Below are 13,772 nucleotides of genomic sequence, written 5' to 3'. Positions count from 1 at the left end.
CATGTGAAGAAAACATATCTCAAGAAATTTAATAGCAATACCAACACTACTGTCTCCGGACTCCGTTCCTGGCTACCATTCTTGCACCCCTTCTTCTCATGTCTCTGGCAATGAACATGTCTTCAACAACTTCTTCTATTTTGCCGAAGTATTTCTCTCTGAATCTTCTGAAAAATAGAAATAGCAACACAATGATCCCAACACCCACAACGTATCCAAGTGCAGCAGATACGTATTCCCACTCAACCTCCCTCTTCTCTTCAGCATCTTTACGCTCTCCTGGTGTTGATCCATTGTTATTGTCATCAGTATGACCGCAGCTTGTGTTGAGAGGGACACCGCATAGGCCTGGATTTCCTTCAAAGGATTCAGCTGAAAATGTTTGCATTTGACGGCCTTTTGGGATCTCTTCTCCAAGCCCCATCAGTATTGGCCCTGTTAGCAGGTTCCGAGATAGGTCAAGTGATTCGAGCTTACTCAAGTTTCCGAATGACTGAGGGATGCTTCCGTTGAGGGCATTGTGGGACAAGTTGAGGTAAGATCGCCAATTGCATTTGATATCTCTCCTATGAAGTTATTGCAACAAAAATCAATACTACCAAAGTCGGTCAAATCTTTCCAAGTTCTAACTTTAGCCATTTCATGATTAATGTCACTCCAAAGTCGTACGATTCTGGATAACCCCATTGCATCATTCCCCTCCAACTAGAGAAGTTGATTGATTCCAGACGTCCACTGAAATTATTTAAAGATATATTTAGAATTCGAAGCGCTGTCCACGTGGTCATGTTACATGTCACTTCACCATGGAATCAATAAGAGCACTGAATGAGGATGATAGCATGCACGGGAACATATCATTGATGTTGTTGTTTCCAACATCCATGACCTCCAACGACATGTTTTCAGGTCAGGTTTTTTTAGTTCAGACCCATACTCAATGTACTCCATCATCCGTCATAAAAATTATGTATATTTGGAATATTACGAATTTTAATGCACAATTAATAAAGTAAGAGATATAGAAAAAATAATTATAGCATTGTTAGTGATTAATGAGATTCACTTTACTAGAGAGATCAAAGTTACTAACAATAGAATAAGCTATTTTTATAGAACGATCCAAATAGAAAAAAATTCATATTTTAATGGGACAAAAGAAATACTCCCTCCGTCCCCCATTAATAGTCACACTTTTCCATTTCGATCCGTCCCCAATTAAGAGTCACACTTCATTTTTACTATAAATAGTAAGTAGGTTTCACATTCCACTAACTCAATTCACTCACATTTTATTATAAAACCAATATAAAAAAATGGGTCCCACATTCCACTAACTTTTTCAACCAACTTTTCTTTACATTTCTTAAAACCCGTACCCGGTCAAAGAGTGACTCCTAATAGGGGACGGAGGGAGTATTTATTAACTCGATATATTTTAAATTTTGATTTTAAGAAATTTAAAAAAATTAAATACTCATCCAATTAATAATACTCTTGCAATCCACCAATAATTATCTCATATTTGCTTCTCCATTCTTCCATGATTAATTGTCTTTTATGCTACCTTCTCCTGTTTTTTATAAATAAACTATACATTTCATTAATTCATCCTACTAACTTTATTATTCTTATAAAACTAATAAGTAGTGCTATACTAAAACCGCATAAGTCAAACATTCAACTCTTTACAATGAGCCAATGACAATTTCCAGGCTTCATTTTCTTCTCTATATTTATCACCATTTATTTGCATTGCCCTACCAATGGAATATATGAACAAAATAACATTTTTGACTTCCAAACTTCATCTATATATTCAATCCATAACTTTGAAATTTTAAAATATACTAGATTGGTAACACGCTTTCTGTTTATCAATAAGTCGTGTGTTTGATTCACTTCTGAATTTTATTGGATATATACTAGTAAACTTATTATTATGGATATATATGAATATTGAATTCTTAGTTCAACTTAAATTTTCTTGTCGGTTGTTCACTTTTTTGTAGTATTAGTATGCAAGAACAATTATTTTGATAGAGAAGTATGTTAAAGTCTCTCAATTGGTTCTCAATTGGATGGCTATTTAAGGCCACACATTTCTTTGCTTGGAGTATACAATTCAAATATCAAATATATAAATCTTCACAGTGCTTCCAAATTTGCTCTTCATTTGTATACTTTCCTCCAATTTCACTCATTCCCATAGCCAATGCCTTCCCAATCAGAAAACCATGTTGCTTCAACTAAAAAAAGAGTTGATATTCAACTCTTCCCTTTCAACATAACTAGTGCAATGGAACCAAAGCGACGAGTGGCACGGTGTGGAATGCGATGCTGCAGGCAACGTCGTGAGCCTGCAGCTCGACCATGAGGCTATCTCCGGTGGAATGGAGAACTCATCGAGCCTCTTCAAACTCGTGTATCTACAGAAGCTTAATCTCGCCTACAACGACTTCAGCATCCTTCCCATTCCACAAGCTCACATACTTGACACACTTGAATTTGTCATATGCTGGTTTCGATGGACAAGTTCCATCCGAGGTTTTGTCGTTGGGGAGATTGGTCAGCCTTGACATGTCGAACGTGTATACCTCTATAATGTTCGAGCACCCAAATCTGGAGATGCTTCTCCAGAATCTAACTGGGCTTAGAGAGCTCTATCTTGATGACGCAGGCATTCTTTCGTCGCATGAAAAGACGAAATGGAGCCACATCATTTCATCTTACGCACCCAACATCACGCGTTTGAGCATGCGTTTTTGCTCTCTGTCTGGCCCTCTGGCTAAGTCCTTCTGGCAACTCCGTTCCCTTTCTGTTCTTCGACTAGATTATAACGATCTTTCCACCGTAGTTCCGGATTTGTTTGCCTCATTCCAAGTTTAACCAACTAGAGCCTTATTGGTTGCCAGTTAAACAGTTCTTTACAGAGTAAGCTGTTTCAGATTCCTTCTCTGCAGAATCTTGATTTGTCTCAAAATTCACTTAGCGGAAGCATAGGTCCATTTCCTCGTACTGGATCGTTCGAGTGACTAGTGTTAAATGGTAATAACTTTTCCGGGCCGATACCAAGTACCATTGGCAATATCAAGAACTTGTCCGTGATAGACTTGTCTAGTTGCCAATTCTCCGGGACAATCCCTTCCACCTTCACTAACCTAACCAAACTAGTTCATGTCTACCTGCAGTATAATCTCTTCACAGGTTCACTTCCTACCGCGTTGTTTGAAGGCCTTTCCAATCTTTCTTATCTGCGGTTGAATTCCAATTCCTTCTCCGGTCCCCGCTCGCTCTTTGCTATGAAAAGGCTTCATCTCAAGAGTAACAAATTTACTGGAGTAGTTGAAGTGTTTCCCATTGTAAATGTTTCCAGCATGGTTTTACTGGACTTGAGGGATAATCGGCTCGAAGGGCCTATTCCCAACTCTCTGTTCCAGATTCAGAGCCTCCAGTTGTTGCTGCTGTCCGGAAACTTGTTCAATGGAACTGTTCAACTAGACAAGATCCGAGGCCTTGCCAATCTAACAAGCCTTGATCTGTCTGGTAACAACTTGTTAGTAGATGTTGGCAACGACAACTCAAGTACGTATGGACCTTCCCGGATAAAGGAGTTGTCGCTAGGATCATGTAACCCGGGATTCTTGAAAGTTTCCGACATAACGAAACTGGACCTCTCAGACAATCGGATTGTTGGAGAGATCCCTAGTTGGATTTGGGAGAAACAACTTGTGGAGTTGGATCTTTCTCTCAATCTTTTTACAGATTTCGAAAAGCCTAACTATATCTCGGCTTCTCTTGAGAATCTAGACTTGCACGCGAACCAGCTCAGGGGCGACCTGCAGCGGTTCGTTCCACCAAATAATACTTCTAATCTACAAATCCTGTTACTTGGAAACAATAGTTTTAGTGGAACTATTCCAACCTCCCTCCGCACTGCTTCATCCCTCTTTGCTATCGACTTGTCTTCTAATAACTTGGGTGGCAATATACCTCCCTGTCTAGTCGAAAACACCATCGTGTTGGATCTAGGGCGAAACAACCTCAGTGGTGGCATCCCGGATCATTTTCCTACCAATTGCCTCCTAAACTATCTTGATCTTAACAACAACACTTTAGAAGGGAAAATCCCAAAGTCACTCAAAGGCTGTGAGTCGTTGGAGTTTTTTAATATCGGGAACAACATGTTGGACGACACATTCCCATGCATGCTGCCACCGAGCTTGAATGTTCTTGTTTTGCACACCAACAGATTCCATGGCGAAGTGAAGTGTCTCAAAGACTGGCCAGAGCTTCGCATTCTGGATATATCATCGAATAATTTCAGCGTACGTCTGGAGTCAGTGAACTTCTCTAGTTGGAAAGGAATGACACAGTTGAAGGGCGACGACAATTTAAGCTTCTACACAAGTGGTATGTTCTTTAATAAGCAAGGTGTGATGTTAACCATCAAAGGCATCCCTAGGGAATATAGTGGCATTATGTCTACTATTGATTTCTCTTCAAATAATTTTCAAGGACAAATACCGGATGCAGTTGGCGATCTTATCTCAACCTGTCAGCTTAACTTCTCCCATAATGCGCTCAATGGAAGCATCCCAAAGTCTCTTGGGAGGGCTCACGTTCCTCGGATTCTTGAATCTGTCCTACATTAATGATCTAGCTGGACAGATCCCGAATGGCCCTCAGTTACAAACATTTCAAGCTGATTCGTTCAAAGGGAATCCGAAGCTATGTGGTTTCAATCTCAACGTAACATGCATTCGTAGTGTTAACAATGATTCATCTGATTATGAAAATGTGGAGGATAAGAGGGAGATTGAGTGGAAATATGTTTTTGCAGCACTTGGATTCGTTGTGGGCATAGGAATCATTGTCTGGCTGCTTCTGTTCTGTCGAAGAATGTTAGGAACGGTCCAGCTACACCGACCGACGACACCAACATCACAGATACAACAGAAACACCAGCCAGTACTGAGGAAGAGGAAGAGAGACCAGCTGCGATGGATGAAGAAGAGACGCCGGAAGCGGAGGTGCCGGAGGAGGAAACGACAACCCGGAAGCTGAGGCCGCGAGAGAACATCAAGCCTCCGAACTTCTACAAGAATTAACGTCGCCAAGTGAGGTGCGTAATATCTTTAGTTAGTTATTTCTAATTTTTTGTTTTATTTTGGATTATTGCTATTTAATTTCTGTTACAAACGTTTTGAGAGTCGGGCGAATTATAAGCCCCGTCGGGTTTTTCTTTGTTGGTTCTTTTCCCGATGTTTAGGTTAAGTCGAACCAACCCTAGGGTCCTTAGTTTATAAATAGAGCTTTCATTAATTCCGCAATCAATTAATGAAGAATTATTTGCCCAAAATACTTGCGTAATACTCATGAAATCTTAATCACTGCCGACGGAGAAACGAAAGGGAGTATGCGGAATATAGGGAACCTGATTTCCCTCTGCGGGACGCGAACCCTCGACAACGACAACTAGGGTTTCGCGATCAAAGATCGACTAGGGGTGGTCGACGAGGAGGACCTTATCGCCGCTATGATTCACATCGTGAGGCTAATTGGTAGCAAGACATCGCGACTGAGACCAGAATTGTGCCCTACCAGTCGCGCGCGCCGCCCATCTAGCTGGGACCCGCCAGCGAGGATGGCGGGATCAGCGACGCCGAGCGTCGTGTTGGGACCCCCCTTCGTCGCGTGACAGACCTCATGCCCAGTACGGCTCCGATACACGTCACGGGGTAAAAATTCGAGCCCCTTATTTCAACGGTTCGGACGCGACTAAATGGATATCTCGGGTGGAGTATTATTTTGATCACATTATGATGCCCGAGGAAGATCGTCTTCATTACACGGTGATGCTCTTTGAACCGCCAGCGGCAGAATGGATATTTAATTAACAGAATAACAATCGGTTTGTTACTTGGCCGGATTTTTTGGAGGATGTCCGCCACAGGTTCGACCCGCAAAGTTTCAGAAATTACATCAGCCCTTTGGCCAAATTGGTGCAGACCGGTTCGGTGGCAGAATATCATGATACTTTCGAGAAGTACTTGAATCGTGTTGAGGGACTTCCTGATTACGCCTTAATTCCTATATTCATAGAAAGTCTAAAGATGCCCATTCAAGAAAAGGTTGAGCTGCAACAGCCACAATCTTTGGCGGAGGCAATGGCGCTCGCGCTTCGTTTGTCGGCTAACCAGGACCTTCGGTACCAGCAATCGTCATCACAGAAGCGCCAATGGCCCACCAGAGAGTCACGCCAACCACATCAGTCAGTGGCAGGCCAACCAGCCACTCCGTCACTGGGTCCATCCGGGGGACATGCGACACGGGTGCAGGAGCGACCCAAAATCACCCCGATTCTTGTTTCTAACGCGGAGAAATCGGAGCGATCACGGAAGGGCCTTTGCTGGCATTGTCCGGAGAAGTATGTACCGGGCCATGTGTGCGCAGTGAAGCTCCTCTGCTATGCAGGCGACGAAGATGCCGCCGGTCAGGGAGCTATTTTGGAGGACCCCCCACAGGACGAGGAGATCATTACGGAGGATATTTCTCATCTACACGCCTTAAGTGGTAACAGCCGCTCGGTTCCCTTCCAGGTAGTGGGCGAGCTGGGGACTATGGAGGTACAGATTTTAATTGACACGGGGAGCACTCACAACTTTCTGCACCCACGCATTGCAGAGCGCCTGCAACTGGCGCTATCTCCAATTCGTCCTTTCCGGGTTTACGTCAGTAATGGGGCGTCTTTGATGTGTTCCCATGTGTCTCGTCGTACAAAACTGGCAATACAGGGAGCTCGTTTCCTAACTGACTTACACATACTGGAGATCAATGGTCCAGATGTGATTCTCGGCATGTCGTGGTTAGAATCATTGGGGAAGATTTCTGCAGACTTCGTCGGCAAGACTTTGGAGTTTCAACAGGAGGGCAGGCCAATTACTTTACAGGGCAAACTCCCTGGTCCGCAACAGATCTCATTACATTCCTTGGCATTACTGGCTTCTTTTTCAGATGCCCACGAATTCTATGAGATTGTGACCATTGAGCCAAAAGACGACGCAGCCTCACTGCTTACTGCCGAGGCTGTTTTCCCGCCGGATTTGCCGGTTGATTTCAGCCGGGTACTGGAGGAGCATCAGGGCGTTTTCGCCCTTCCCGAAGGGATGCCACCAGCGCGTGCTTTTGATCACAGAATTCATTTATTGTCGGACACCAAACCTGTCAATGTGAGGCCATATCGATACCCCTATTTTCAAAAGAACGAAATTGAATGTCAGGTAAAGGATATGTTGGATCAAGGAATCATTCAGAGAAGTCAGAGTCCATTTTTCATCACCTGTTGATCCGGAAGAAAGACGGTACTTTTAGATTTTGTATTGATTACCGCGCGCTGAATTTGGCGATAGTACCAGATCATTTCCCGATTCCCACTGCTGATGAGTTATTTGATGAGCTCGGGAAGGCGAAATTCTTCACAAAGCTGGATCTTCGCTCGGGATACCATCAAATCAGAATGCATGAGGCAGATATATTTAAAACAGCTTTCCGAACCCACGATGGCCATTTCGAGTTTTTGGTAATGCCGTTTGGCTTGACGAATGCCCCTTCTACTTTTCAAGCAGCAATGAACAGCATTTTTCAGCCACTTCTCCGGCGATGCGTCATTGTATTCTTCGATGATATTCTGATTTACAGCCCTACTATGGAGTTACATTGCGAGCATTTGAACGAGGTATTATCGCTCCTACGCGTTAATAAATTCTATGTAAAATTATCCAAATGTTCATTCTGCAGTACTACTGTTGAATATCTGGGTCACTTAATTGCAGATGGGGAACTTAAGGCTGATCCGAAAAAAATTGAAGTTATGACGGCTTGGCCATTACCCCACACTGTACGGCAGCTGCGAGGATTTTTGGGCCTAACAGGATATTACCGCCGCTTCGTAGCAAACTATGCGGTGATTGCAGCCCCCCTAACTGATTTATTGAAGAAGGAATCGTTTGTGTGGACACAGGCAACAACCGAGGCTTTCACTGCCCTCAAAGGGGCAATGACTTCAACACCGGTATTGCGGCTACCAGATTTCACAAAAACTTTCTATGTTGAAACCGATGCTTTGGACATCGGCATTGGAGCGGTTTTAATCCAGGAAGGGCACCCAATTGCTTTCTTCAGTCGAAAATTAGGGCAACGATGACGGGTGGCTTCTACCTACCATAAGGAACTTTACGCTATCGTAGAGGCGGTACAGAAATGGAGGCAATACCTCTTGGGGCGAGAATTTGTGATTCGCAGCGACCAGAAAAGCTTAAAGGAACTGCTGCAGCAGGTAGTGCAGACTCCGGATCAGCAATTGTACGTCCGGAAGTTAATGGGCTATAAATTCAGAATTGAGTACAAGAAAGGCATCTCCAATAAAGCAGCTGACGCGCTCTCACGGCGGGAAGAGACTGATACTCCGGAAGACCCGCTGCTGACATTAGCGGCGTCGCAGCCTGAGCTCTCGTCGTCAGAGAAGGATGCAGCTATTTTTGCTGCAGTCGCGCACCCGGTTCCTAAAATCTTGGATGTTTTGCGACGAGAGGCAGCCAGAGCTGGTGGAGCTGACAGCAAAGATTCAGTCGGGTGAAGCCCCTGCCCATTTATCATTCACGGATGGACTGATTTAATTCAATCACCGAATTCTGGTCGGCCAATCGTCTCCAATGAAACGGCTACTGATGGAGGAGCACCATAGTACACCATTAGCATTAGCAGGGCACCCTGGGCATGAGCGGACGTTTCGGTTACTGGCAGCAGGCTTTTATTGGCTGAAAATGCGAAAGGATGTCAGGAAGTTTGTCGAGGCTTGCGTGGTTTGCCAATCTACGAAGTACTTGACACAAAAACCGGCAGGTCTCCTACAGCCTTTGCCGGTCCCCTCTCAAGTATGGGACAATGTATCGATGGACTTTGTCACTGGGCTTCCCCAATCGCGCGGGTACACAACGATAATGGTTGTTGTCGACCGGCTGTCCAAGTACGCTCACTTCACAGCTCTCCCGACACGCTTTAATGCTTTACGCGTGGCACATTTGTTTGTCAACACAGTGGTTCGGCATCATGGATTTCCCAAAACCTTGGTGTCGGATCGGGATTCGGTCTTTTTAAATGCAGTTTGGGAGGAAATCTTGCGCCTCAGTGGGACTAAGTTGAACTTCACGACAGCATACCATCCCGAGTCAGATGGCCAAACGAAGATTCGCAACAAGGGCTTGGAGCAATATTTGCGGGCGTTCACAGCCGACAGACCGTCGACTTGGTCGAATTTTTTGCCATGGGCGGAGCTCTCTTTGAATTGTTTTCACCACGCCGGCCTAGGCACCTCTCCATTTCGGGCCTTGTATGGCCGCGAACCACCTCTATTGGTGGCCAGTGCACCGTCGGCGAAGACTCCCCCCAGAACTCCGTCAGAATCTGCGTGACCAGCAACAAATGGCGGCTACAGCGAACAAACATAGGAGAAATGTCGAATATGACGTGGGCAACTTCGTGTGGCTGAAACTGCAACCGTACCGCCAGCACTCTGTTGCGAAGGCCGATATCGGCAAAGTTGGCGAAGAGATTCTACGGGCCTTTCGAGATCTTGCAGCGGATTGGCCCGGTGGCGTATAGGCTGCGGTTACCGGAGGCCAGTAAGATTCACAATGTGTTTCATGTTAGCCTCTTGCGAGCGTTCGTCAAAGATGACCCGCAAGTTCCCTTGCTGTCAAAGTTCGTAGGGAACAGATCCATTGCCTATCCAGTGGCGATTCTGGATTCCCAGGTGCTGTGGCATAACGGAGCAGCCGTGGAGCATATGTTAGTAAGATGGTCAGATGGATCAGAGTCACCCTCATGGGAGCCGTTCGCAGACTTGAGAAAGCGATTTCCAACTCTTTCCCTTGAGGACAAAGAAATTTCTAAGGAAGGGAGTTGTTAGGGACGGTCCAGCTACACCGACCGACGACACCAACATCACAGATACAACAGAAACACCAGCCAGTACTGAGGAAGAGGAAGAGAGACCAGCTGCGATGGATGAAGAAGAGACGCCGGAAGCGGAGGTGCCGGAGGAGGAAACGACAACCCGGAAGCTGAGGCCGCGAGAGAACATCAAGCCGTTGCCAAGTGAGGCGCGTAATATCTTTAGTTAGTTATTTCTAATTTTTTGTTTTATTTTGGATTATTGCTATTTAATTTCTGTTACAAACGTTTTGAGAGTCGGGCGAATTATAAGCCCCGTCGGGTTTTTCTTTGTTGGTTCTTTTCCCGATGTTTAGGTCAAGTCGAACCAACCCTAGGGTCCTTAGTTTATAAATAGGGCTTTCATTAATTCCGCAATCAATTAATGAAGAATTATTTGCCCAAAATACTTGCGTAATACTCGTGAAATCTTAATCACTGCCGACGGAGAACTCTCTCCGCACCAGTTCGTGACCTTTCAGCCGCCGACCCCGTTGTTGAGGGCGCCAGATTGTGGTATTTCGTACGTAATTGCAGGTTATTCTTCGTTAGGGATAGGAGATCCCTAACAAAGAACAGAGAGAAATACTTCAACAAAATAGATGATATTGTTGATGATGTGTTTGAAGCCATAAACAAAAGAAGACATGTCAAGAGATAGTACTCCATAAATAGTTCTAAATGTCCGTGGATTGTGTATATCAGCCAATACAACAGAGAATACAAGATCTAGCTACTACAATACTAGATCTACAGCCTTCATCTTCATATGCTCTTCACCTGAAACACTTAACAAACGAATCAAATGCGTTCACATCCAAGTATACGAAGTAAACTATTAGTGAAATAACAAAGAAACAGCACAAGTTATAGGCTCAAGTTGCACTAGGTACAACTGCAGAGGCCTATAAATCCGACCCTCCAATTCCTTGTTCACCGATTGATTTGCCCCTTATGGAGAAACAATAGCAGATTCACAGATTTGCTTCACCGTATCCAAAGAAACCCTAAATCCAGCAACCACCGAGTTGCAGAGATAACGACAGGATTCCAACCACGGCCAAACACCAAACACCTAATCTTCCAGAACCACAAGAACCTCAACAGATGGTCAAGTTCATCAGACCAGAAACCAGAGGTTTCTTCAACACTCTTCTCACTCTTCAGAACAGAATCTCAAGCAGCACAAAGGAGAAGGAAGGTAAACCCTAGATCACTCAATAACCGAGAGAGAAAGAGGAAGAGGCAAAAATATCAGAAGTGAAGGAAGAGAGGAGTGGTTTTAGTATTTAAAAGACACTGCCTCAACACACCACAACCATCTGCCGCGTGTTAGGGTTAGGAGGAGTTTGGGCTCAAGCCCAAATTAAGCATTTGGGCTGGTTACTGATGAGGCAGGCTGGGCCACATTAAAGGGCCACACCATTACAGTCTTCAATCAAATTATTTAATTTCCCATACTTTCTTTCTTCCATCAATTCTCTTCTCGATCATCGCTTTGATTCTTGAGTGATTGCGTTATTCGAACATTACTGCGAATACGATTTCATCTCATGATTGATGTAGTTCTGTCACTTGCCGCCGATAATGCCAAAAACGTCAATCGTGTCGGAATGATGCGAAATTTGCACGGTGCTTGCGAAACAGGCTGGCGAAACAGGCTGGCGAGTGAAACATAGCCTATGCCATGACACATGACAGATTTTACTTGCTTTTTACATATGGGATAGAGCCCTTTAAACATAGTACTGGACTCTTTTTATCATTTTCGTAATTTGGATTTATTTGCTTTTGAGTTCTCAGAGTTCCAAAAGCACTTATAAACTGTTTCAGTTTTATGTCTTAGAAAAAAATCTTAATAAACAGTGGAAAAATTCAAGGAAAAAGAAATGCATTAAAATAATAAGTTATATATATCAGTGAAACGAATAGTGGAATACACAAATCGTTATCCTAACCAAATATTGTTAATTTTTTACTTTCAAATAATATTCAAAGTAAATTTTCTATGAAAGAAACGATAGTAATTAATACAGCCAGAAGATAATGTTTTTACAGCGCGAACAAAAATATTGGAAACTCGATTATAATATCAAGGTTTGACTCAAAAACCATCAAAACTATAGACCTAAAAATGAAATCTACTTTAAAAAGATATAAAATCCTAAAAAATACTCCCTTCATTCCATAATAATAGAGTCATTTTGCCATTTTGGTACGTTCCATATTAATGGAGTCATTTTCCCTTTTAATAAAAGTCAACACAATTTTCCACAACAACTTTACTCTTTACTTTTTTCTCTCTTCATCTTTCTACTTTTTTCATTTTCTACTTTATTTTCTCTTTACTTAACTCAGCTAACACAATTTTTTTTAATCTCCGTGCCAAAAAAAAACGAGTCCATTACTATGGAATGGAGAGAGTAATAATTTAAATAATAAACTAAAAATGTTAATGGGCTGCAAAGGCCCTTAAAAATAAAATTTGGGCTTTGAACCCCATAGCGCACACAATTTTGTTTTTCACCTAGTCTTCTTTCATTTCGTTTCCAACCTAAATTGCATTATCTGATTGATCGAAATCAGTCAAAAACTTTTCGTTGGAAATTGAACCCACTGAGTGAAGTGGGTGGAGAAACCACCTTTTTTTTTTATCTTTTACGTCAACCAAAACTACAAGTCATCACCGTATATCACAATTCATCTAATTTCCTTTGTTTTTTTAGTGGAAAAACACTAGTAAAACACACGGCACTAACAAGTTCTTTTCCAATTAAGACAAGAGACGTTTATGAAAGAAAATGATAGTATATCATATTGTCTTTATATATCAATTGCTAAGTGTTTAATTCCAACTTGATACGATCCTATATCATAGATATCCATATTATTTAGTTATATTTTGATTTACTATATCTTTTTCATATTTATTTAGATATTTATTTCTTGTTTAATAAGTTAGGGTAAGAAAATAGATTATCCCTTTAATATTTTTACGCTCTTGAAATTCCTCCACAAAATCCTAGTTCTCTTTCTCTTGCTCGATAGGAAATTAGTTCATGTATAGATCTATTAAATGGATTCTAATTTGTAAAGAAGTTAAATCCTAAAGAATAAAATTCCAATAAAAAAAATCATTAATGGGCTGAAAAAGGTCTAAAACGAATTTGGGCTCAGAAGCCCATAGAAAACTGGTGTTTTAAAAGATGCTAGTACGTTGTTTTTCCACTAAAACCAAAGAAAATTCACAATAAATTAGATGAATTGTGAAATACGGCGATAACTTGTAGCTTTGGTAGATGTAAAAGATAATAGTCCCTCTCTAATTCTCATTATATGTCTCATATTTTCTTATTTGAAAGATCCTTAATAAATTTCTTATTTCATTTTTATATTTTTAGTAAATGAATCCATCGTTCCATTAACTCTTCCTACCTACATTTTATTATAAAACTAATATATTAGGATTCATGGTCCACTAACTTTTATCATCCACTTTTCTTTATAAAATCAAACAATTTCTTAAAATTTGCATCGATCAAATATAAAACATTTAATTGGGACCGGAGGGAATAGTGCTAAAAAAAAAGGTTGGTTTCTCCACCCACTTCATTCAGTGGGTTCAATTCCACAAAATTTCCAACGAAAAGTTTTTGACTGATTTCGATCAATCAGATAATGCAATTTCGGATGGAAACGATTATCAAAATAATAGGAAAAAAGACAATGTGAAGAACAACTATTTGACCCTTTTGAATTTTATACTATTTGATTCAATT

General features: G+C 42.0%; 1 pseudogene; it reads left to right on the top strand.

The window, feature by feature from the left end:
* Window positions 1-806: 806 nt before the first annotated feature.
* Window positions 807-10,654, top strand: LOC125189894 (annotated as a pseudogene).
* The last annotated feature ends 3,118 nt before the right edge of the window (window positions 10,655-13,772 follow it).

The sequence above is a fragment of the Salvia hispanica genome, chromosome 1 (genome assembly GCF_023119035.1).
Source record: "Salvia hispanica cultivar TCC Black 2014 chromosome 1, UniMelb_Shisp_WGS_1.0, whole genome shotgun sequence".
Taxonomy (NCBI): domain Eukaryota; kingdom Viridiplantae; phylum Streptophyta; class Magnoliopsida; order Lamiales; family Lamiaceae; genus Salvia; species Salvia hispanica.
The sequence above is the reverse complement of the archived record's forward strand: the minus strand, read 5'-3'. Positions and strand labels throughout refer to the sequence as shown.